Source organism: Vicia villosa, unplaced genomic scaffold, assembly GCF_029867415.1.
Source record: "Vicia villosa cultivar HV-30 ecotype Madison, WI unplaced genomic scaffold, Vvil1.0 ctg.000181F_1_1_1, whole genome shotgun sequence".
NCBI classification, from domain to species: Eukaryota; Viridiplantae; Streptophyta; class Magnoliopsida; order Fabales; family Fabaceae; genus Vicia; species Vicia villosa.
The window spans coordinates 264304-275770 of NW_026705054.1; the positions used below are offsets into that span (position 1 = coordinate 264304).

At 40.0% G+C, this 11467-nt stretch overlaps 1 non-coding gene across 1 annotated transcript; it reads left to right on the forward strand.

Annotated features, from left to right (window-relative positions):
• The first annotated feature begins 3961 nt into the window (after nt 1-3961).
• LOC131625040 (small nucleolar RNA R71) lies at nt 3962-4068 on the forward strand. The gene has a single exon (XR_009290712.1). It is a non-coding gene; the product is annotated as a small nucleolar RNA R71 (small nucleolar RNA).
• The last annotated feature ends 7399 nt before the right edge of the window (nt 4069-11467 follow it).

Below are 11467 nucleotides of genomic sequence, written 5' to 3' on the forward strand. Positions count from 1 at the left end.
GATTCCCCACACATCAAAGATTTCTACTTCTAAAATGCCCTTTTGAGGCATTTCATCTCGCCTATATATGTTTCTAGTGCGCTGACATCGGTCGTAGTTTCTAATAGCGATGTGGACATCCTTCCACAGGTTGGGCCAAAAGAGACCGGCTTGCAGAATCTTAGTGCAGGTCTTTGATGTGCTTGCATGCCCACCATAGGGGGCATCATGGCAATGATGTATTATGCTTTCTATTTCTTCTTCCGGAACACATCTGCGGAATATCCCATCAGCGCCTCTCTTGAATAGTAAGGGTTCATCCCAATAATACTGTTTAAGGTCATGGAAGAACTTCTTCTTTTGTTGATAAGTCATGTCAGGCGGAAGCACTCTCGCTGCTAGGTAGTTGACGAAATCAGCATACCATGGCAGTGTCGTTCCGGTGCTTAGTGTCTTAACGGTTTGCGCTTTAGGTTGCTTCAACGTGTTGCTTTCAGATTCTAAATGTGCTATTAAGCGTTCATAGGGGAAATCATCGTCGATTGGTGTTTCTTCTGTCTTAATACCTTCCATCCTAGATAAATGGTCGGCTACAACGTTTTCGGTCCCCTTTTTATCTTTGATTTCCAAATCAAATTCTTGTAGTAGTAGGATCCACCTTAATAGTCTAGGTTTTGCATCTTGTTTAGCTAGTAGATACCTAATGGCTGCATGGTCGGTGTAAACTATTATCTTCGCTCCTATCAGATAGGAACGAAACTTATCTAACGCGAAGACCACGGCCAGGAGTTCCTTTTCGGTTGTGGCGCAATTCATTTGCGCAGGGTCTAAGGTCCTACTTGTATAGTATATTGCGTGGAGTTTCTTATCTTTCCTTTGGCCTAAGACAGCTCCTACAGCATAGTCGCTTGCATCACACATAATTTCAAATGGTAAATTCCAGCCGGGTGGTTGCATTATGGTTGCGGATATTAGGGCCGTCTTTAGTACTTCAAAGGCTTCTAGACATTCATCGTTGAAGTCAAACTCAACGTCTTTCATTAATAGGCTAGTCAGAGGTTCAGAGATCTTAGAAAAGTCCTTTATGAATCTTTTGTAGAAACATGCGTGACCTAAGAAGCTTCGTATCTCTCTAACTGTTTTTGGGGGTTGGAGATTTTCTATTACTTCGATCTTTGCTTTATCGACTTCTATTCCTCTTTTGGAGACTGCGTGTCCAAGCATAATCCCTTGTTTAACCATAAAGTGACACTTTTCCCAATTTAGGACGAGGTTAACTTGTACACATCTGTCCAATACTTTTTCTAGATTTGAGAGACATCCTTCGAAATCTTCCCCACACACAGAGAAGTCGTCCATAAAGACTTCCATGATGTTGTCTATGTAATCAGCGAAAATCGACATCATGCATCTCTGAAATGTCGCAGGGGCGTTGCAAAATCCGAAAGGCATTCGTCTATAAGCGAATGTTCCATTAGGGCACGTGAAGGTTGTTTTCTCTTGGTCGTCAGGGTGAATTGGGATTTAAAAGAATTCTGAGTAACCATCCAGGTAGCAGTAATAGGAATGTTTTGCTAAGCGTTCGAGCATTTGGTCAATAAAAGGAAGAGGGAAATGGTCTTTCCTCGTGGCTTTGTTTAACTTACGATAGTCAATACACATCCTTGCTCCAGTCACCTTTCTTTCGGCTATAGATTCGCCAGACTTGTTTATGGTAACTGTTATGCCTCCCTTCTTTGGTACACAATCGACCGGACTTACCCACTGACTATCGGAGATTGGATATATAATTCCAGCATTCAGAAGTTTGGTAACTTCATCTTTAACTATTGTGCTTAGGATAGGGTTAATCCTTCTTTGATGCTCCCTAGAGGTTTTGCAATCTTCCTCCAACATGATGCGATACATACATATGGAAGGACTTATTCCTTTCAGATCAACAATGTTATATCCTAACGCAGATGGATACTTTCTTAAAACTTGTAATAGCTTCTTAGTCTCTGTGGCTCCTAGCTCTGTGTTGACTATTACTGGTCTTTTGAGCTCATCGTCTAGATATTCATATCTAAGAGTCTTGGGTAATGGTTTAAGGTCCAAGGCTGGTTTCTTTGGGCAAGGCATAGGGTTGGGTGTCAAAGCTAAGCACTCGCTTAAACTATCGTCTCGATATTTCGGACGCCAATTGTCATCTTCAAAGATCATGGGCATCGGAATCTTTATAACTTCAGAGTATGATCCTTCTGATAATCCTATCTCTCTTATACATTCATCAATAACATCCACCAGATAACATGTATCTTCTATAGCTGGGACTTGAAGGAATTGTGTTAGAATAAACTCGACCTTCTCCTCACCTACTTTGAATGTCAACTTGCCTTTCTTTACGTCTATGATGGCTCCAGCGGTAGCTAGGAAAGGTCTTCCTAAAATTATAGGAGTATTGACGTCTTCTTTTATGTCCATAATTATGAAATCCGTAGGGATGTAGAATTGTCCGATGCTGACGGGTACATTTTCAAGAACACCTACAGGATACTTGACAGATCGGTCTGCAAGTTGTACTGACATCTTGGTTGGTCTTAGATCTCCCATGTTTAGTTTCTCGCAAATGGACAAAGGCATTAGGCTAATTCTAGCTCCTAGGTCACATAAAGCTTTGTCTATGACAAATTTTCCTATATTGCAGGGTATGGAGAAACTTCCTGGGTCTTTCAGCTTAGGTGGCATTTTATTTTGAATTATGGCACTACATTCAGCAGTGAGTGTTATGGTCTCGTTGTCTTCTAATTTCTTCTTATTCGATAGGATCTCTTTTAGGAACTTAGCATATGAGGGCATTTGGGTAATGGCTTCTGTAAACGGAATTGTGATGTTTAGCTGTTTAAGAAGTTCGACAAATTTCTTAAATTGCCCTATGTTTTTAGATTTCTCGAGTCTTTGAGGGTACGGGATAGGTGGTTTATAAGGTAGTGGAGGTATGTATGGCACTTCTTTTTCCTCCGTCTCGCCTTCTTTGTCCTCTTTCTCCTTCAGATCACTTGGTTTATCCTTGGGTCTACTTTCCTCCTCAGTTGTCTTCCTAGGGCTTTGGAACATAGCAGGGTTCTTAAGCCTAGGGTCTGTCGGTTCGTCCATCTCTCTACCACTTCGCAGAATAATAGGATGAGCATGTCCTTTTTGGTTTGGTTGTGGCTGTCCTGGAAATGTCCCAGCAGGTGCGGCAGTAGGTGCTTGTTGCTGTGCCACTTGAGAGATTTGTGTCTCGAGCATCTTGTTGTGAGTGGCCAACGCGTCTACTTTAGTCGCTAACTGTTTGATTTGCTCATTAGTGTGCACGTTCTGGTTTATGAAATCCTTATTAGTTTGAGTTTGAGTGGCTATGAAATTTTCCATCATTATTTCCAAGTTAGACTTCCTAGGGATGTTAGGAGCAGCGAATGGTGCCTTTTGATATCCAGGTGGTACACTGGGTACTTGACCAGGTGCGTACAAAGCATTATTGTTCTTGTACGAGAAATTAGGGTGATTCTTCCATCCTGGGTTATAAGTGTTTAAGTAGGGGTTTCCTTGAGCATAGTTTACCGGTTCGGGGGAAACTCCTGCCAAAAGTTGGCACTCGGGGGTAGCATGTCCAGACATCCCGCATATTTCGCAATTGGGGGAAACAGCAGCCACGGCGGCTACAGGTGCCATAGTGAGGTTTTCAAGCTTCTGAGTTAGGGCATCGACTTTGGCGTTAACGCGATCGAGGCTACTTATCTCGTACATCCCACTCTTCGTTGAAGATTTCTCTCCAGAAGTTTTCTCTGATTGAGCTCCCTCGCTTCCCTATTGATAATGGTTTTGAGCCATACTTTCGATAAGTGCATAGGCATCAGCATATTCTTTATCCATCAGTGCGCCACCTGCGCCGGCGTCAATCGTAAGTCTCGTATTGTAGAGGAGACCATTGTAGAAGATATGGATGATTAACCATTGTTCTAAACCGTGATGTGGACAAAGTCTAAGCATGTCCTTGTATCTCTCCCACGCTTTGAATAAAGACTCGTTGTCTTTTTGTCTAAACTCATTGATTTGGGCCCTTAGCATGGCGATCTTACTAGGTGGAAAATAACGTGCCAGGAAGACTTTCTTAAGTTCATTCCAGGTCGTGACAGAATTGGCGGGTAAAGACTGGAGCCAAGCTCTAGCTCTATCCCTTAGTGAAAAAGGAAAAAGGCGCAGTCGGATAGCTTCCGAACTGACACCATTTGCTTTTACAGTGTCTGCATATTGCAAGAACACTGACAAATGAAGATTAGGACCGTCCGTCGCATTTCCAGAGAATTGGTTTTGTTGTATAGCTGACAATAATGATGGTTTAAGCTCGAAATTATTCGCTTCAATAGCAGGAGCAGCAATGCTATTGTGAGGTTCAGCTTGCGAAGGAATCGCATAAGATTTGAGAGGACGCGGCTGTTCTCCCATGGTTGATTCTTCAACTGGTTCAGAAGCGGGAGTAGGAACAAGAGTGCGAGTACGTCGTAATCGACGTGATACAGTGATAGAACGCTCTGGTTCGGGAATTGGCAGCACTAAGTCTTCACATCGAGAGCGAGTACTTGGCATGCACAAAGGGATTAGAATAATTGAGTTTGCCTTAGTCTCTACAACGTAACAGTTAATTACGATTGTCGACTAAATTAGTCCCCGACAACGGCGCCAAAAACTTGATCGCGACAATGGGGTATGTCTGTGATTATGAATGCAAGTGCACAGTCTATCGCGTAGTTTTAAAAGATATCGAACCCACATAGACTAAGAATCAACCTAATGTAGTTAATCGCTACTACGTAAATCTAAGGCTAATATTCAATTGATTATTGATCAGACGGGAATTAAAAAGAAATACTATTAAATTAAATCTAGGATAATAATATCGGTATGCAATGGTCGGACTTCGGGGATCAAGTAAGCCATCGATGCGGATCGTAATTTAAAATCACTTTTCTGTAGAAATCATTAGTTTAAAAACCCTCCTCTCACACTCTCGTGTTTATTGATTATGATTTCACTATTAAACCTAAGTGAGCGCTCTCGTTGTATCAATTAAAGTTCAAAGTGATTTTTGAAAACCAATGAAAACTAATTACCCTTAAAGCGCTCTCGCTGTATTTAAGGTTAATGCCTAATTTCTAAGGTCCAGTTAAAATCTCAAACTCTCGTTTTTATTGATCCTAACTTCTATTGTTTTTAACTCTCATTACAAAACAGTTTAATTAAACGTTTAGAAATACCAGCCAGACAAATAAATTTGATTAATAAACTACATCAAAGGATTACTCGATTCCCTCGGTTATGTGACCTTACATACCGATAAAGGGTATTTAGCCGGACATTGTTTTAATAGACGAATCTGAACATATATAATAGATATAACATAATCCGAACATAATTTGATAAATTAACATAAACCGTGAATAATAATAAATGCTAATAAATAAACCTGAATTAAATTGCAGACTGGGAAAATTGTATCTTGCAGTACCGAATCTTGAATCCGGGACGAAAGTAAATGACGAAAACAAAATCTACTCTTAAAACTAAAATGAATTCTGGAGCTTGAAAAAGAAATTGAATTGCAATAGTATTTCCGGTGTGGAAATCTATTGCAGAAAAATGGTTTTTGGGAAGAAGACTTGAACGTGCTGGAAGTAATTGCAGAGAAAGGGAACTTGACGGCAATAGGTTAAAACTGTGTAACTCTTTGATTCAATTCTTGCCTTCAATTTATAGAGCAGCACTCGGTTTTTGAAATGTCTCGTAACAGCATCTCACGGCGGAGAAAATGGAGGAGAAAAAGTAGCGTTCTTTGAAAACAGACTCCTCTGGGCCTGGGTGTGTGACTTACATAACACAACTATTTTAGAAGGGTGCCGAACGGCAGGGAGGGGGTTGCGCCGACCGGCAGGTGCCTCAGGGTGCCTTCCGTCTAGTGCATCCACTTCCTGTGCGTGCTGGGTTGTGTGTGTTTGGGCCTGGCTCTTTTTGTTATCTGCACCTCCTTACTTAAATGTCTTTTTAAGCAATTTCTCTTCATTTTAAGTCCTTTTTCCAACTATTTCTTTTGCGAGCTCCGATTAAATAAATTCCTGAAAACAAAGAGAAATACCGGCATAATACAAAATAAAATAAAATAATTGAAATAAAATAGAATAATAATGCATGTAAATTAAGCTAAATATACGATACATTTGTGTTATCAATCATACCTCATAAAAACAAGAAAATGTTAGCACGAATATAAAAAATGATACATGAATAAATAACAAAAATACCAAACAAATATTAATTAAAATTAACAAAAGAAAATGTAGATATAAGCATATTAAATTCTAGAAGGAAATTAAAATTAAACAACACATTTTTTGATATTTTTGATATAGGAAAATAAAACTAACATATTTTTTATATTTTTTAATATGGGAAATAAAACTCTAATTACTAACATATTGACATTTTTTTTAGATAACAAGAAGATTAAACTAATCTAAAATATTTTTGATATTTTTTCAATTAGCATAAAAAACAATAACATAAAATACTAACAAATAATATATAAAAAAAAATAACTAAATGGGCTAAAAGGAAACATAAAACTGGGGTGCAATAAGCATCTGGGCGCTTGGCCCATGAAAGAAATTGAAGCCTAAAAACAGTCCAAACAAAAATTAAAACACAATCCAGGAGGGAGAAGAATCTACATGCCACACCCTTTTTTATATTTGCCCCCCCCTTTTTTTAACCCAATTTTATCCTTGTTGAAAAAAATTAAGAAACAAAGAGTTTTCGAAGCAAATTTTCGGTATGCACTTCAATATTTCTGGTACAAAATATCAGAAATTTTGTTAATTTGAAATTTCCGGTACAACATACGAGAAATTTAGTTAATTTGAAAATGCTTCTTCCTCGATATTTGATTAAAGTATCTATATATTTCAATGGCCGCAACCCTGATGTTCAAACCAAGATTTCAGATGACGTTGAATCCTTTGCCACCTAGAAAGAAACATTGATACAAATGGAAGGGTGAAATACAACTTAATCGAGTTGAAGAATGATGAAGATGTGAAGGCCATGTGGAAATCATTTTGCCGTAGGATAACTAAAGGTCTGATCGAATTGGATGTGCAGATCCAAAGATTCGTTGACGACATAATGAAGTGTCTGATTCATCCAGAGTTTTCTGGTAGTGCCTATGTTTTCATGTTTCGTAGTACTGTTTATGCTTGTTGTTTGTCATCTGATGTTTGTTAACTATGCTTGTTTGTTATTGATGTTATTTTCTTTATCTACTTGAACCATGTATTAGCAAAAAAGATCATGCAATAAAAAATATGTTCATACATAAGATGTCCGTACAAAATATACAAATATACAAATAATACAAATGATACAGTCATAACAAAATAAATCTACATAGGTCCTCCACGGGCAACATCCGTCAACCTAGCTAAAATACTATGAACCTCACCATCAGGGTTCACCGAACCCTTGAGGCTTTCCAAGTGAACGGTGATGTATTGTTGGCGGCTATTCTGGTCACCCACGGGAGGTGGAGGTGGTGGTGGTGGTGGTGGTGGTGGTGATGGTGAAGAAGCCCGGGTACCTGAAGGCCCTGGAACATTAAATGTCGGCAGGTAGTATGACCTTAGGGTGTGACACACTGAGGAACCACTCCAGGTAACCATCCCGACACTCCTCAGGCTGCTGAACCGCAACGACTGTATCAATAATCTCACGGAGGGAGCTGAGGATGTGACTCTGAAACCAGCGATCAATGCCACCAATTGGAGTCTCTAGGACCGGCCGTGGGATGCCCTATATATAACCATACTGGCGTAGACACCTCTCAGGCAAGTGTCTAGCCACATGGCTCTCCCATCTGACATACCCTGAATATAAAGAGAAAAATCAAAAGAAAGATGATCGCGGTGACCTGTAAATGGTGTTCAGATGACATCATCCAGCGTCAGAGCATCCACCCTCCGCCTGTACTCAATCACCTCTCTCGGATGGGTCTCTCTGGCCTTCCACCTCATCGCACAAGGGTAAGCAGCTGCACAACGCTAGGTATTCCGCTCACAGATGTGAGGGAAGTGCTCGTAGATCCAACACTGCATAAATAAAAATTATCAAGCCCAAGTAAATTATAATAAAACACAAAAAACCATGTAAGAATATATGCATGTAACAAGCTCAAATAACCAGCAAGCTGTCTGGTGTCAGGACGAGAGGCGACATCAAGCGTCGTATACAGCATCGTCAATGCTGCCACTTCCCAAGCCCAACATGGGGTCTCAAGGTCGCTGAATAGAGATAGATAGCAGACATCTATATAAACTTCATACTTGTCCGCAAAGAGAGTACATGTCACTAGATGTAGCATGTACGCCATAGCGGCATCCTGGTACCTCTCTGCATCGACAAGCTCCTGATAAACCTTCTTCAACCAAGACATCCTGAGGTGAAAGCCCCGAGTGTCACCAAACTCCTTAAGCACAACCAGGTCATCAACCTCTAAATCATCCATCACCATGTGCACCGTCGTCGCCTGGTCCCTATGAACTGGTGTGAAAAAACGTACCAGCAATCAGAAGGTGAAATAGGGAATGTACATCATCCAGAGTCAGCGTCATCCCCCCGAATGGAAGATGGAAGGATGATGTCTCCGGGTGCCATCTCTCAACAAAAGCTGATAATAGAGGGGCATCCAGCATCGTCAAGGAGCATCCAGCTAAGTCCATAAAATGGAAGTCCCGAACTATCCTCGCCACCTGCTCAGGCATCAGTCTCTTGGGGAAGTTCTTCAACTTCGACCCGTGAGAAGTGACCTTTAGCACTGGACGCTCATGTAAGAAAAAAATACAATTAAAACACAATGTGTAATAAAAATTGCATGATAAAAATTAAGCACTTAAGCAATGTTACATACCTCGCCTTGCCATATCCTATAAGAGACATGGTCAGCATATCCTGTCAAAACAAACCTGTCAAAAGGTCCTCCTGGAAAAGCTCCATCAGTGTGTACTGATGGCTCCGTAAATGCACGTCCGTATCAACCACCAGCCGCTCTTCAGCAACCCCCTCCTCAACCACAACCACCCGCTCTTAACCTCTAGGCACCTGCTCCTTAGCAACAGCAACCTCTTCCTCAAGAACAGGCACATGCTCCTACGCAACATGCACCGGCTCCTCAGCAACAGCCACCGGCTCCCGAATAATAGCCACCGCCTCAACCTCAGCAACCTCATCCCGAACCACTTGCTCGTCCACAATAGTGTATGCTCTACCACCCCGGCGACGAGGTTCGCGGAACCCCCTACTCGCCTGCTCAACCCTCTGTTTCCGGTTAGAACTGGTCGGAGGAACGCGTCTAGCATGTAACACTGAGGTACCAGCTTCATCAGCAGTCGCCCGAGCTCGAGCATCGACTCTATCAATGACCCGATCCGCAACAGTATCATCTCTACTTCTAGTCCGCACTGAAAAATTAAAAATAAAAGCAAAATAGCATTTTTTTTAAATAGAAATACCAGAAATTTCAAAATTTTCAGTATGGGAAATTGTACCAGAAATTGTGAAATTTTCGGTACAAAACACCGGATATTTTAAAATTTCACATAGAAAATACTGGAAATTTCACAATTTTCAGTACAAACTACTAGAAATTTCATAAAATCTACCGGAAACTTGTTTTCGCCAAATTTCCGGTATCGCCCAAAGATTTGAAAAATCCTGAGTTTCACGTAAATTTCCTAAAATATGATAATGATTTTTTTTGGACATTTAGGTCATTTCATACATATTGGGGGGTGCCAAGTATAATTTTGAGGGTGGCAAGTTAAATTCTCTTGTGAGCCAAGAAAATTAGAGTGTGAGACCCCTACCAAATGACAATTCATGTTTCCTTCATTCAAATTCTTCCTCAAAAAAAATTCACTCAATTCCATACATACTACATCATACACCTCTTCTAGAAACTCACACAAAGGATAAAACTTTAACAAACTTTCACACCTCACTCCATATCTCACGTGTTTGCCTTGATTACTCCCTCCAATTTCTACAAACTTTTGCTTCATTCTTATCCTATTCACTCCACAAATTTCCTTATTACCCTCATTCTCATTGCCATACCAGAAATTTTGAAATTTCTGGTATTTCTATTTTTTTAAATGCTATTTTGCTTATGTTTTTAACTTTTTTCAGTGCGTACTAGAGGCAGAGATGGTACTGTTGCAGGCCGGGTCATTGATAGAGTCGATGCTTGTGCTAGGGCGGCTGCTGATGAGGCTGGTACCTCAGTGTTATATGCTGGATGCGTTTCTCCGACAGGTTCCAATCGAAAACGGAGGGCTGAGCAGGCGGGTAGGTGTAACATCCCGATTTTATTAATATTTTTATTAATAATATTAGTAATTATACTATTTGGTATTTTTAATAATTATTTATTTATTTAGTTATTATGTGATATAATAATTATTTGAAATATTTAATTGTATGTGTGTTTGTGTTATTTGGGTTAATTAAGTTGTATGAGAGATATAGTTAATTGGGCCTTAGTAGTAGAAACGTAATAGATGGATTATGGGTTAAGCCTATTAAGAGAAAAGAGATAGTAAGAGTAGAAAATTAGGGTTTTAGAGTTGGAGTCTCATAACTCATTTTTGGGGAGAAAGGAAAATTAGAAGAGAGAAGAGAAAGAAGGGAGGATCACTTGAGAGAAGAAGAAAATTATGGAGGAAGCCTTAATTTTCCCAGCATGTTTCAGCATAGAGTCACCTTGGCAAATCAGGCATATCTCTCAATCAAACCGTTGGATCGTTATAGTACTTGGATACAACGTTCCTGACTCATAGAGATAAGTTCTGACTGGAGCGACTTTGATTTTGAGGGATTTAAGTTTGTCTCATAAGCTGATTCCCAAACTGGTGTTTAGGTGTGTCTCCAATTGATGTTAGAAAGGATTTCTTTTGGAGAAAAACTTAGAGCTATGATGAAAGAGTCCATATTTACCAAGGTAAGGGTGGGGTTCAAATTATATAACCAGGAATATGATGATTGTATGTGGGATTAAGGTGTATGAATTTTTCCATGGATTATTTGTTGTGATTCTGTCATGTTGATTCAATGAAATTAGTTGTTGTTGTGGTGATAATTGTTGTTGTTTTATGCGAAGTTGCAGGATGTTCCATTAACGATGTATACCTCAATTTATTGGTATAGGGACGATATAGGCTTATGCCTTTGTGACGATGATGTTGTTTGTTGTGTGTGTTTGTTGTGTGTGTTTGTTGCATTCATATACATATTCATTTTTGGTGACGGCCTAGATTGGCAAATTAGCGACGAAGGCTTATGCCTCGATGCCTCTGTTAACTGGCAATTGGCGATGGGGGCTGAAGCCCTGGGTACCACATGCATGTGCAATTGTAGAGTCTCATTA